The sequence below is a fragment of the Homarus americanus genome, unplaced genomic scaffold, assembly GCF_018991925.1.
Source record: "Homarus americanus isolate GMGI-L3 unplaced genomic scaffold, GMGI_Hamer_2.0 scaffold37164, whole genome shotgun sequence".
Lineage (NCBI taxonomy): Eukaryota > Metazoa > Arthropoda > Malacostraca > Decapoda > Nephropidae > Homarus > Homarus americanus.
Window position 1 is genome coordinate 7,147 of NW_024735142.1, and position 12,168 is coordinate 19,314.

Sequence of the window (12,168 nt, forward strand, 5' to 3'; positions counted from 1 at the left end):
TCATACTTTCATTATAATGTTTTATTATTGATTAAATTCCCGCTAATAGATATATATTAATATTAAACTAAACTTAAGTCAGTGGCTGCTGAACCGAATAGCTTGACAGCATTTACAATTTTACTAAAATGAATTTAAACAATAACATTTTGTGTTTAACTATTTTAAGTTTATTTATTAATATTCTATTAATATATAACACTACAGTATGTAGATTCAGTTAACGAACGACTCCGTGGAACCAATTGTGTCGGTTAATGGAGGGACCACTGAAGATATTTTAGCGACCCTCCCTGGTGACAACCTTAACCTAACGTGGGTCAACACTCCACTATCCACCTATATGAACCTTCATTAACGTGGAACAAGTCCATTATAAGAACAATTCACTGGACAATACTCACGGCAGTAGGTATAACCTGTAATATTTGATCACTAACTTGAACTATCATCATTATTGTTGTGGAATGTTCCTAAAAGTACAGTAATTATTTTCCTATTATACAGTACAGCATTAATTAATGCCAAGATTGATGCCATAAAACTATATCTAAGTATAACTTAACCCAAATAAAATACCCCATTTGTTTGTAAAGTTTCCTGGCTTTTCCATGCCGTCGACACCCCAATAGTCTACAGTATATTATTTATAAAACATATATGAAGGCCTTTTAATAAAATACGGGCAAAGCCTAAGTAATCTACTTTAGATATCTAATTGTTTCAAAAAGTCATTAACACAATAACTAATTTGTGAAACTAGACTTAAAATCAGGTAAAGTAGTACCCTGTACCTTTGTAGGATATTTAAACTATTTTTTTACCCCAAGTGCTGAAGACAAAGGTATTAGGTCAACCATATTTGACAAATATTTTGACACCGTGAAACTAACTTCATACAGTAAAGATGGTCAACATATTTAAGACCATCCATAAAGGCCTTTTAAAACTTACGGGCACAGCGTAATCTACATAAAATATCTAATTATTTCAAAGGTCATTAACATAATTACTTGAATTTTTAAACAGTGATCCCAGATCCTTCATAAAAACTAAAACCACAAAGATATACACTGTACTGTACCTTATGTTACAGCAGAGAGTTTCCAATGTGGTGCAGCATGAGACCCGTTAACCAAAACAAACCTTCATCTTGTGGCCCATATCTTACATCTTCACGTCACCGTCCTGGAATGAATAACATTTTAACAACTAATAAATTAAATACTCTGGGCAGTAATATTATATAATATGTATACAGTACTGTACAGTATTATATTATACAGGAACTCATTAAATCTTCAAACATTTTAATACAATATTATGGTTAAATTAAGGCATTTCCATAAACCTTTTTAAAGAAAATAAAGAAACACTTTAGAAAATCTTACCTCGACCAATGACACGAGGAACTTCATTAACCATGATCAGCGAGGCTGCAATATGGTAGTTGTCTTAACACTACAGTAACAGCGTATTGGAGCCGTCAACTGTAAACAAAATAACCCTGTCACTCTTTTTGTAGAAACTCAGATAATTTTCTGTTTCAACATGTTAAGAGACGAAACAACCTTCTAAAGGATTGCCAACACGGTTTTATGCCGGGGCACTCCTGTTTAACACAATTGCTCAAGGTATTGGGTACTTGGACCCATATTCTGGAACGGGGTGGTAATATCGACAATATTTACCTAGATTTTGCCAAGGCTTTCGACAGTGTACCCCAAGAAAGGCTGAAAATCAAACTGGAAGGGTACGGAATTCGGGGAAATGTCCTAGCGTGGATAGAAGACTTTCTCCATGACCGCAAGCAGTGTGTGGTGATTAATGGCACGAAATCGTCATCCGTACCTGTCACAAGCGGGGTACCACAGGGCAGTGTATTGGCCCGCTGTTGTTTGTTTGTTTCATAATGACATGCCTGACGTTGTACACTCCTCCATACAAATGTTTGCTGATGACGCCAAGTTATTTCGGGAAACCAAGAACCAAGCAGACTGTGAAGAGCTGCAGAAGGACCACAAGTTAACTCTGGTCAACAACTTTCTTAATACCACTTACTAGTCACTAATGGATAACACCTGGTAAATTCATAAGTTATATCCCACTGCCATAAGGGTTTAATTATCTATAAACGTCGATATTGTGAAGCGTCTTGTGATTTTTCCTTTCCCAGAGAATTAAAATACCATCGAAGACATGATTTGGTTAGATTAGGATCCCACCAAATAGTGACAAAAATAATAACCTGAAATTTTACAGTAAAGTTCCCAAAATGTCTCAAAAGCTAATTTTTTACTACAAACTGTAATTTAACCATAAATAAAAAGTACCACATTCTTATAACCAATTTCTTTTACTTCAATTAAATAAAAAAAGAACCAAATACTTCCTCAAAAATTTTTTTACTTCAATTAAATAAAAGAATCTTTCCCAAAATAAAAATGACCCAAAATCCCACCTTGGTTAATATATGGGACTAACCCGCCATAGTGCCAATGCTGCTGTATCATCTCACATCCAGAAAATGTCTCAAATATCACCGTATAGTAAGTTTTATCTGTTTAATATACCGGGGAAGTTAGGTTAGGTAGGTTTGTTTGGTTAGGTTTGTCCTTCATAACCACAAATGTTAAGCAGCGTTTATTTAAAAAACATCCATTTACTAACATTACCACAAACAGTGTTCACTATAATATAACAATGAAAATCTGACGTTTTTATAATAGTTATCAATCCATTTTGCTCTTGGGTTAGTCCTATATAATTACCCCCACCTCAATTGGACGACACAAAGATCTTAACTACCATCAACTTTAACGATCCATGAGGCTGTAACGAGGTGGTTGTCTCCTCCATCTTAAACAGTGACAAGTAATAAATTGTATAAAAATTAGAATAATGACTGTTATTGCCGATGGCTTCAGCTACAGTGCTGGCGTGTGATGCCATTAAATCTTTTGACCCGTGACCTTGCCAGATGTAGAAGTGTTTACAGACAAGTCCTGGCTCTGCTGAGTGGACTGTCTTCGGCGGGTGGTGGTGGTGCCCGCCCCGCCATGAGACAGATCGCTCACTCTCGTGAGGCTGTGAAGACCAGCCTTCTGCTGGCACTGATGAACACCGACTCATAATCCTGTCTGAGAATTTGTGTTGGGACAATTTACTCAGTACTGTTGTCTCTTGGAACACCATACTGATCTGCATTGACCTGCACTTGTAAGTACAGCCAAGTGATGACATACCCCTCGGTACTGAAATATTGTTGACTAATTACACCTACTCGTTTCTGCCTTATCTGGAGTAATAAGACAATGCAGAATGAAGCATAACTAAGATTACTAGAGTTATGAACTTTGTGTTATGTCACTATGTTTAATAAATAGTAATTAAGAAAAAATTGTGTGAGACTAACTCATTATGTATCAGATGGACCACCATGTAATATTATGAACATCGCCTCTGTAGGTTTTGAGCACATCAATAAATATTGAATGAGTCAAAAGGAGAGTTTCAATCATTCCCTTCGACTTGCCCGTCACCTGAACGACCTTAACCAAGGCGTTTACAGTTATGTAATATACACATATCAATTAGTGTATTGTGCATAATGAATATATTTCTGAATATCTTTTAAGAGTTGTGAGGGATAAAAGCTTCACCCATTCTACTCTCACTGCACAGTAAGTCAGTGAAGAGTTGTTGATTGAAGGAAATTGTGAATATTTAAGTTTTAATGAAGAATGGTTAGGTTAGGTTATGTGAAGACATTCATAAGCCGGAACACAGGCTATATATACAGTGGGGTATGCTATAACGAACGGATCCTACTACGAATATTCCTATAACAAACGGTTTTACCTATAAAATTGAGAATGCTATAACGAACGAAACTGCTACAACGAACATTATTTAAAAAAATTTTTCTCACTAATTTATTGATTTTTATTACAAGTATTAATGATAGTCTTTATTTCAGGGGTTTAGATGCATATGCATGCACTTTTTTACAATTTTTACAATTTAATATTATATTTTTCAGTGTTAAGTGGTTGTATTTGGGGGCCTGGAACGAGCGAATCCTATAACGAACAAATGCTATAACGAACAAGGTTCTAGAACCAATTAGATTCGTTATAGCATACCCCACTGTATATTTATATATTTTTTTTTATGGGTAATAGTCCAACAAGCCACAAGTCACCAACCCACCCGGCCACAGGTCACCAACCGACCCGGCCACAGGTCACCAGCCCAACCCGGCCACAGGTCACCAACCGACCCGGCCACAGGTCACCAGCCCACCCGGCCACAGGTCACCAGCCGACCCGGCCACAGGTCACCAGCCGACCCGGCCACAGGTCACCACCGGTCTGGGTCACCAGCCCCACCCGGCCTGAGTCCTGGCCCACCCGTACAGGTCACCAGCCCACCCGGCAACAGGTCACCAGCCCACCCGGCCTGGGTCACCAGCCCACCCGGCCACAGGTCACCAGCCCACCCGGCCACAGGTCACCAGCCCACCCGGCCACAGGTCACCAGCCACCCGGCCACAGGTCACCAACCCACCCGGCCTGGGTCACCAGCCCACCCGGCCTGGGTCCTGCCCACCCGGCCACAGGTCACCAGCCACCCGGCCTGAGTCACCAGCCACCCGGCCACAGGTCACCAGCCCACCTGGCCACAGGTCACCAACCCACCCGCCACAGGTCACCAACCCACCCGGCCACAGGTCACCAACCCACCTGGCCACAGGTCACCAACCCACCCGGCCACAGGTCACCAACCCACCCGGCCACAGGGTCACCAACCCACCCGGCCACAGGTCACCAACCCACCCGCCACAGGTCACCAACCCACCCGGCCACAGGTCACCAACCCACCCGGCCACAGGTCACCAACCCACCCGGCCACAGGTCACCAACCCACCCGGCCACAGGTTATATCAATGTACACCGCCAGACTGTACACCGCCAGAGTAGCGACCCGTTTAGAGGAGTATTGATTTGTATGGAAACACAGAAGAAGGCAGGGCGCCCAACAGTGTGAGGAAAGAAGGATGTACTCATAATGGGTTATTATTATAGTGTGACCCACATCCACACTGTGGCAAGACACCAGCCCACGTGTACACAGGATGCTACTTGTTACCAGAGGCTCTTTACTGTATAATTGAATCAATGTTGAGAGAAAAACCTAACCTAACCAAACCTAGCCGGGTTACTAATACCAGTATTATTCATCTTTGTTTGGTAATGAATATTGATGCCGGGTCCTGATTATGTCAACAATTGTATGGCAATTGTTCTTCCTCTATGAATCTTTTGTTATCATCTGACATCACAGCCAGGTTGTAACATTGAAAAATTACAAATCATTATAATTTGACCATAATTATAATAATAAAAAGTAACTTTGCTCGTGAACTGGAAGAAAAAAACGGAACAGATTACCAGATCCGGTTCAAGCCGCATGTTCTGAAATTGCGGCACAACCACCGCAAGAAATCTAGGCTCAAGGAACTCCGGGACCAAGACACCTAAGTCGAGCTCAAATCCCAGGCTCAAACTACCGCCCCGAATTTGGGCCTATTGACAGGTGGACAACTATAGACAGAGAGACAACTAGATGGGAGAAACAACAAAATGTACTATAAGTAATATTTCACATAGTGTGTTGTGTTACACCAGGTGGAGAGGTGAGAGGCAGCCGCTTCACTACCTCCAACTGGTTGCTGCCCCAAGTTTGTAAGTCATATTAACTATAATTAAAATTTATTATTATATTTTCATCAATAAGTTTTGATATGGCCATACTTTTAGGTAATTGCTTCGTTTCCGGTGGAGTTAATTAGGCATCGAAGCAGAACTACTTTGTTCTGGCTATCATCACTTGTCTCGGTGGTACGCGGCGTACAATAAAGCCAATCATCTCCACTCAACGCCAGTCACCAGTGTAGGCTTGGCGAGCCACACAGATCAGGCGTGTGCTGCTCTCAGGTTTTTCGTCCACAAAACGTCAAATTACAATCTTCTCAAGCACAGGTGCCTTTCTGTTTAATATGCCGGGGTTCTGAAAAGGTTATTATTAGGGTTAGGTTAGGTTAGGTTAGATCAAGTTTGTTTTGGTTAGATGGGCAAGGTCTTCTAACAATGCTTCTGCCACCACCTCTTTGTCATCGCAACATACTAGGTTAGGTTAGGTTAGGTTAGGTTAGGTTAGGGTTTGGTTTGGTTTTGGTTATAGGGTTGGCGCGTCTTCTACCAAATGATTCGCCAATTTGCTTTGTTATCAAATATGGTTAGGTTAGGGTTAGGTTAGGCTACGCCAATGCTAATTAGAAATAACCAAGTTTTAACACATTTTACATAACTGGGACAGTGTTCACTACAAAACAGTGAAATTAAACGTTTTAAATTTGTTTAATATTGGAGGTGTGCTAAGTGTTGCAGTAGTGGGTGCTGCTTCTGGTAACACGTGTGTTGGTGGTGACTCCAGTGACCTCAGCTGGCAGGTAAGTGTTGCAGTAGTGGGTGCTGCTTGTAACATGTGTTGGTGGAGACTCAGTGACTCTCAGCTGTTAAGTATGCAGTAGTGGGTGTTCCTTCTGGTAACATGTGTGTTGGTGGTGACTCAGTGACTCTCAGCCGGTGCTAAGTGTTGCAGCAGTGGGTGCTGCTTCTGGTAAACATGTGTTGGTGTGACTCAGTGACTCTCAGCTGGTGTTAAGTAAGCTGCGGGTAGCGGGGTAAGCTGCTTCTGGTACATGTGTTGGTGGTGACTCAGTGACTCAGCTGGTGCTAAGTGCTGCGTGCAGTGGGTGTTGCTTCTTGCAACATGTGTTGGTAGTGACTCTCAGCGGGGTTAAGTGTTGCAGTAGTGGGTGTTGCTTCTTGGTAACACGCGGTTGGTGGTGACTCAGTGACTCTCAGCTGGTGTTAAGTGTTGCAGTAGTGGGTGCTGCTCTCTTCTGGTAACATGTGTGTGTTGGTGGTAATCGCAGTGACTCAGCTGGTGTTATGGTGCAGCAGTGGGTGTTGCTTCTGGTAACATGTGCTGGTGGTGACCCAGTGACTCTCAGCTGGTGCTAAGTGTTGCAGTAGTGGGTGCTGCTTCCTGGTAACATGTGCTGGTGGTGACCCAGTGACTCTCAGCTGGTGCCAAGTGCCGCGGTGCAGTGGGTGTTGCTTCGGGTAAGCCATGTGTTGGTGGTGACTCAGTGACTAGCTGGTGCTAAGTGTTGCAGTAGTGGGTGCTGCTTCTGGTAACATGTGTTGGTAGTGACTCTCAGCGGGGTTAAGTGTTGCAGTAGTGGGTGCTGTTTGGTAACACGCGGTTGGTGGTGACTCAGCACCTCAGCTGGTGCTAAGTGCTGCAGCAGTGGGTGCTGCTTCTGGTAACATGTGTTGGTGGTGACTCAGTGACTCCAGCTGGTGTTAAGTGGTGCAGTAGTGGTGTTGCTTCTGGTAACATGTGTTGGTGGTGACCAGTGACTTCAGCTGGTGCTAAGTGGGTTGCAGTAGTGGGTGTTGCTTCTGGTAACATGTGTTGGTGTGACTCAGTGACTCTCAGCTGGTGTTAAGTGCTGCGGTAGTGGGTGTTGCTTGCAACAAGCAAAAGTTGGTGGTGACTCAGTGACTCTCAGCTGGTGTTAAGTGTTGCAGTAGTGCGGTGTGCTGCGTTTCCTTGGTAACATGTGTTGGTGGTGACTCAGCTGGTGTTAGTGGGTGTTGCTTCTGGTAACATGTGCTGTGCACTCAGCTGGTGCCAGTGGCAAGCGTTTCTGGCAACATGTGCTGCAGTGACTCTTCAGCTGGTGCTGCTGCCAGTGGTGCAGTGGGTGTTGCTTCTGCAACACCGTAAGTTGCGCTGACTCAGCTTGGTGTTAGGGGTGCCGCTTCTGGTAACATGTGTTGGTGGTGACTCAGCTGGTGTTAGTGGGGTGTTGCTTCTGGTAACATGTGTTGGTGGTACCGTTTCGGTAAGCGAAGTGTTGCAGTAGTGGGTGTTGCTTCTGGCAACATGTGTGTTGGTGGGAGACCCAAAGTGACTCTCAGCTGGTGTTAAGTGTTGCAGTAGTGGTGTTCCTTCTGGTAACATGCATGTGTTGGTGGTGCACTCAAAGTGACTTCAGCTGGTGTTAAGTGTTGCAGTAGGTGGTGTTGCTTGGTAATACAGGGCAGGGTGGACTCATGGGACTCTCAGGCTGGTAAGCAAGTGTTGCAGTAGTGGGTGTTGCTTGGTAACATGTTGGTGGTGACTCAGTGACTCAGCTGGTGCTAAAGTGTTGCAGTAGTGGGTGCTGCTTCTGCAACATGTGTTGGTAGTGACTCAGCTGGGCTGGGTGTTGCAGCAGCGGGTGCTGTTTGGTAACACGCGGTTGTGGTGCACCTGTGCGACTCTCAGCTGGTGTTAAGTGTTGCAGTAGTGGGTGTTGCTTCTGGTAACATGTGTTGGTGGTGACTCAGTGACTCTCAGCTGGTGTGTGTTGCAGTGGCGGGTGTTGCTGCTGGTAACATGTGTTGGTGGTGACTCGGTGACTCTCAGCTGGTGTTAAGTGTTGCAGTAGTGGGTGTTGCTTCTGGTAACATGTGTTGGTGGTGACTCAGTGACTCTCAGCTGGTGTTAAGTGTTGCAGTAGTGGGTGTTGCTGCTGGTAACATGTGTTTGGTGGTGACTCAGTGACTCTCAGCTGGTGTTAAGTGTTGCAGTAGTGGGTGTCGCTGCTGGTAACATGTGTTGGTGGTGACTCAGTGACTCTCAGCTGGTGTTAAGTGTTGCAGTAGTGGGTGTTGCTTCTGGTAACATGTGTTGGTGGTGACTCAGTGACTCTCAGCGGGTGTTAAGTGTTGCAGTAGTGGGTGTTGCTTCTGGTAACATGTGTTGGTGGTGACTCAGTGACTCAGGGTGTTAAGTGTTGCAGTAGTGGGTGTTGCTTCTGGTAACATGTGTTGGTGGTGACTCAGTGACTCTCAGCTGGTGTTAAGTGTTGCAGTAGTGGGTGTTGCTTCTGGTAACATGTGTTGGTGGTGACTCAGTGACTCTCAGGGTGTTAAGTGTTGCAGTAGTGGTTGTTGCTTCTGGTAACATGTGTTGGTGGTGACTCAGTGACTCTCAGCGGGTGTTAAGTGTTGCAGTAGTGGGTGTTGCTTCTGGTAACATGTGTTGGTGGTGACTCAGCTGGTGTAGTGGGTGTTGCTTCTGGTAACATGTGTTGGTGGTGACTCAGCTGGTGTTAGTGGGTGTTGCTTCTGGTAACATGTGTTGGTGGTGACTTTCAGCTGGTGTTAAGTGTTGCAGTAGTGGGTGTTGCTTCTGGTAACACGTGTTGGTATTGACTCAGCTGGTGTTAGTGGGTGTTGCTTCTGGTAACATGTGTTGGTGGTGACTCAGCTGGTGTTAGTGGGTGTTGCTTCTGGTAACATGTGTTGGTGGTGACTCTCAGCTGGTGTTAAGTGTTGCAGTAGTGGGTGTTGCTTCTGGTAACATGTGTTGGTGGTGACTCAGCTGGTGTTGCTTCTGGTAACATGTGTTGGTGGTGACTCTCCATCAAGTAAGGCCGCTGGCTGACTGAGTCTGTTTTAACAACAACAGTAGTGACACTGTCCCTACACTCTCCATGTGCACCAACAACTGGTGGTAGTGACACACATTACCCACCAACAGACAGTACTGTACTAGACAGGTAACACGTCTTACTAAAGTACCACGGTTCACCTTGGCTATATATAAGTTAATAAACAACTCACAGTGACGTAGTGAAGTATTAAATCCTCCAAGTTTGTATTTTAATTAACACATTTTGGTCGACTTAATGTTTACAAGTGAGGCTATGAACACTGTTAATAACTTACCACGAACAACTCAACTTTACCTAATATAATAATATAAACTAACATCACATAGTTTAAACAATTATTATTTACCTAATATTATCAGGAAAAACAAACTTTACTCTACTACTGATACACTTTTAAATAATTGTATTACATCTACTTATTATTGTATTATAAACAGAACACTAAGTAATATTAAGCCATCATCAGGTAGTTATCGTGACACTAATTGATAATAAACTATCACCAGGAAGTTATAGTAACACTGAGGAATAATTAACTATCATCAGGTAGTTATGTTAGGTATATATTAGTTAGTTGAGGCTAAGCAATAAATAATTTAGTTCGTGGTAATAATATAACACTGATCAGCTCCCATCCACTCCTCCCCCCAGTACCAAGGAAAGTACTTTATATACTTTCTTTGGCCGATAATTTTACATATATATTCATTAGCCTCTGCTACGGTACACCTCGGCTATGAAAATTAGTGCTATGAGTTTACATTAATTTGCGAAGGTTAACTTTTATAAATGAATAAGTGTTTGAGCTGTACTGCCAAGAGGATAAAAGTAAATATTCTTTTATTATTTCATAACTTGATCTGTGTATTATTTTATTGTTTTATGCTCTTATATTGGGTGATAAAAGTGTTTGTATTACACAGTGTTATTTATTTTTTACTTTCTTCTGCATAAAACATGTAAATGGGGTCTGCCCCTTTCGTCACCACTGCTTGTAGTGCATTTCTCCCCTACAAACGCTGTTTGTCGCTGAGTAGTCGACCCCACGAATTCCCCAGTGTATTCCTCGTGGTCTAGGTCAACCAGCGCCGCCATACATCATGGAGCGGGGGTCAACTACTAAGCCACGCCAACCCCCGCTATTTAAGACCTGACCTCGTGGTGATCTCTCTCTTTCTACCTACACCAACCAGCCAGCAACACCTCCTCCTCCGCCTGCCTGGCGGCCCTCGCTCCCGCCGGCAAGCATGGCGACCCACAAGCTGTCCTCCTCTGAGCACCCTCACCAACCAGCTCTCTCTACATCACTCTTGTAACCATGCTGCCTTCCCAGCACCAAGCTGCATTGTACATCCAATACAACATGTATACAGAGAGCACATTGGGAGTTTCCTTTCTCCACCCCATCCTGAGTGTGAACCAATACATCGTACCCCTCATGCTCTACCCGTTTCGTCACCACTGCTCTACCCGTTTCGTCACCGCGTTCATTCCCATCATTATATACATGAAAGTAACTGTTGCTTGTGATAGAAAATAATAACAAACACAAAGATAATTTATTAAAGAAAATAAAACCTAAAAACATTGTTAATACGCCTACAATCATGTCACTGCTCGATGGTTTATGCGCTGGTGCCAAATCACCTTTATTTGTTCTGTATTTTGTATATTTACCAGATGTTTTAATCGTTTTCTTTATTAAATAATTAATGTTCATGTATAATAACACAATACTTCTTGAGTCGTCTGTATACATGTGTCATATTGAGTCAACTAACTTCCTGTAGAGAGGATGTACTAGTGGGGTACGATATATTGGTTCACACTCAGGATGGGGTGGAGAAAGAAACTCACTATGTATACATGTTGTATTGGATGTGCAATGCAGCTTGGTGCTGGGAAGGCAGCATGGTTACAAGCGTTGAGTAGAGAGAGCTGGTTGGTGAGGGTGCTCAGAGGAGGACCAGCTTGCGGGTCGCCATGGTCGTCGGCGGGAGCGAGGGCCGCCAGGCAGGAGGAGGAGGTGTTGCTTGTTGGTTGGTGTAGGTAGAAAGAGATAGGTCGGTACGGTACGGAGTCATTAGTTATGAGGTGAAAGAAGATTATTAGAGGTTGAAGAAAAAGTGGTGAAACTGAAATACAGTAGGAGTAGAAAGAATCTGGGCTCAACCAGATAGCTTCATCTTTCCTATTAGTGTTTTATCTTTGTTCTGCACCCTTGGGTCGTCAGACCTTTGTATTAATATTGGTTTATTTATATAGTGCTGCTTATTATTATTATTTTTAATTATTTTATTTATTTATTTATTTATTTATTTTTGTACAGTATATATACTGGGATGGAGTTAGTGAGCCCGCCCAGGTCCTTGTGTAGCTGGTAGGGTAGTCACATTTTTGTTTTTTGTTAAGGTGTTAGTTCAGTGTTAGTTGTGTTAGTCTAAAGGTACACTGTATGGAGAGGCCTGCCAGGCTCTTAGTGGAGCTGGTAGGTCACTCATCTTTTGTTCTCTCTATTAATGTTTTGTGTGTACAGTATATTGGGGCAGGAGGTGGTTCAATTACTTTCTTCCTGGCTGATTTAAACC

At 43.2% G+C, this 12,168-nt stretch overlaps 1 long non-coding RNA gene across 1 annotated transcript; it reads right to left on the reverse strand.

The window, feature by feature from the left end:
* Window positions 1-885: 885 nt before the first annotated feature.
* Window positions 886-9,831, reverse strand: LOC121870792. The gene is made up of 3 exons (XR_006089777.1): window positions 9,750-9,831; window positions 1,392-1,490; window positions 886-1,188 (listed from the first exon to the last, which is right to left on the reverse strand). It is a non-coding gene; the product is annotated as an uncharacterized LOC121870792 (long non-coding RNA).
* Window positions 9,832-12,168: the final 2,337 nt, after the last annotated feature.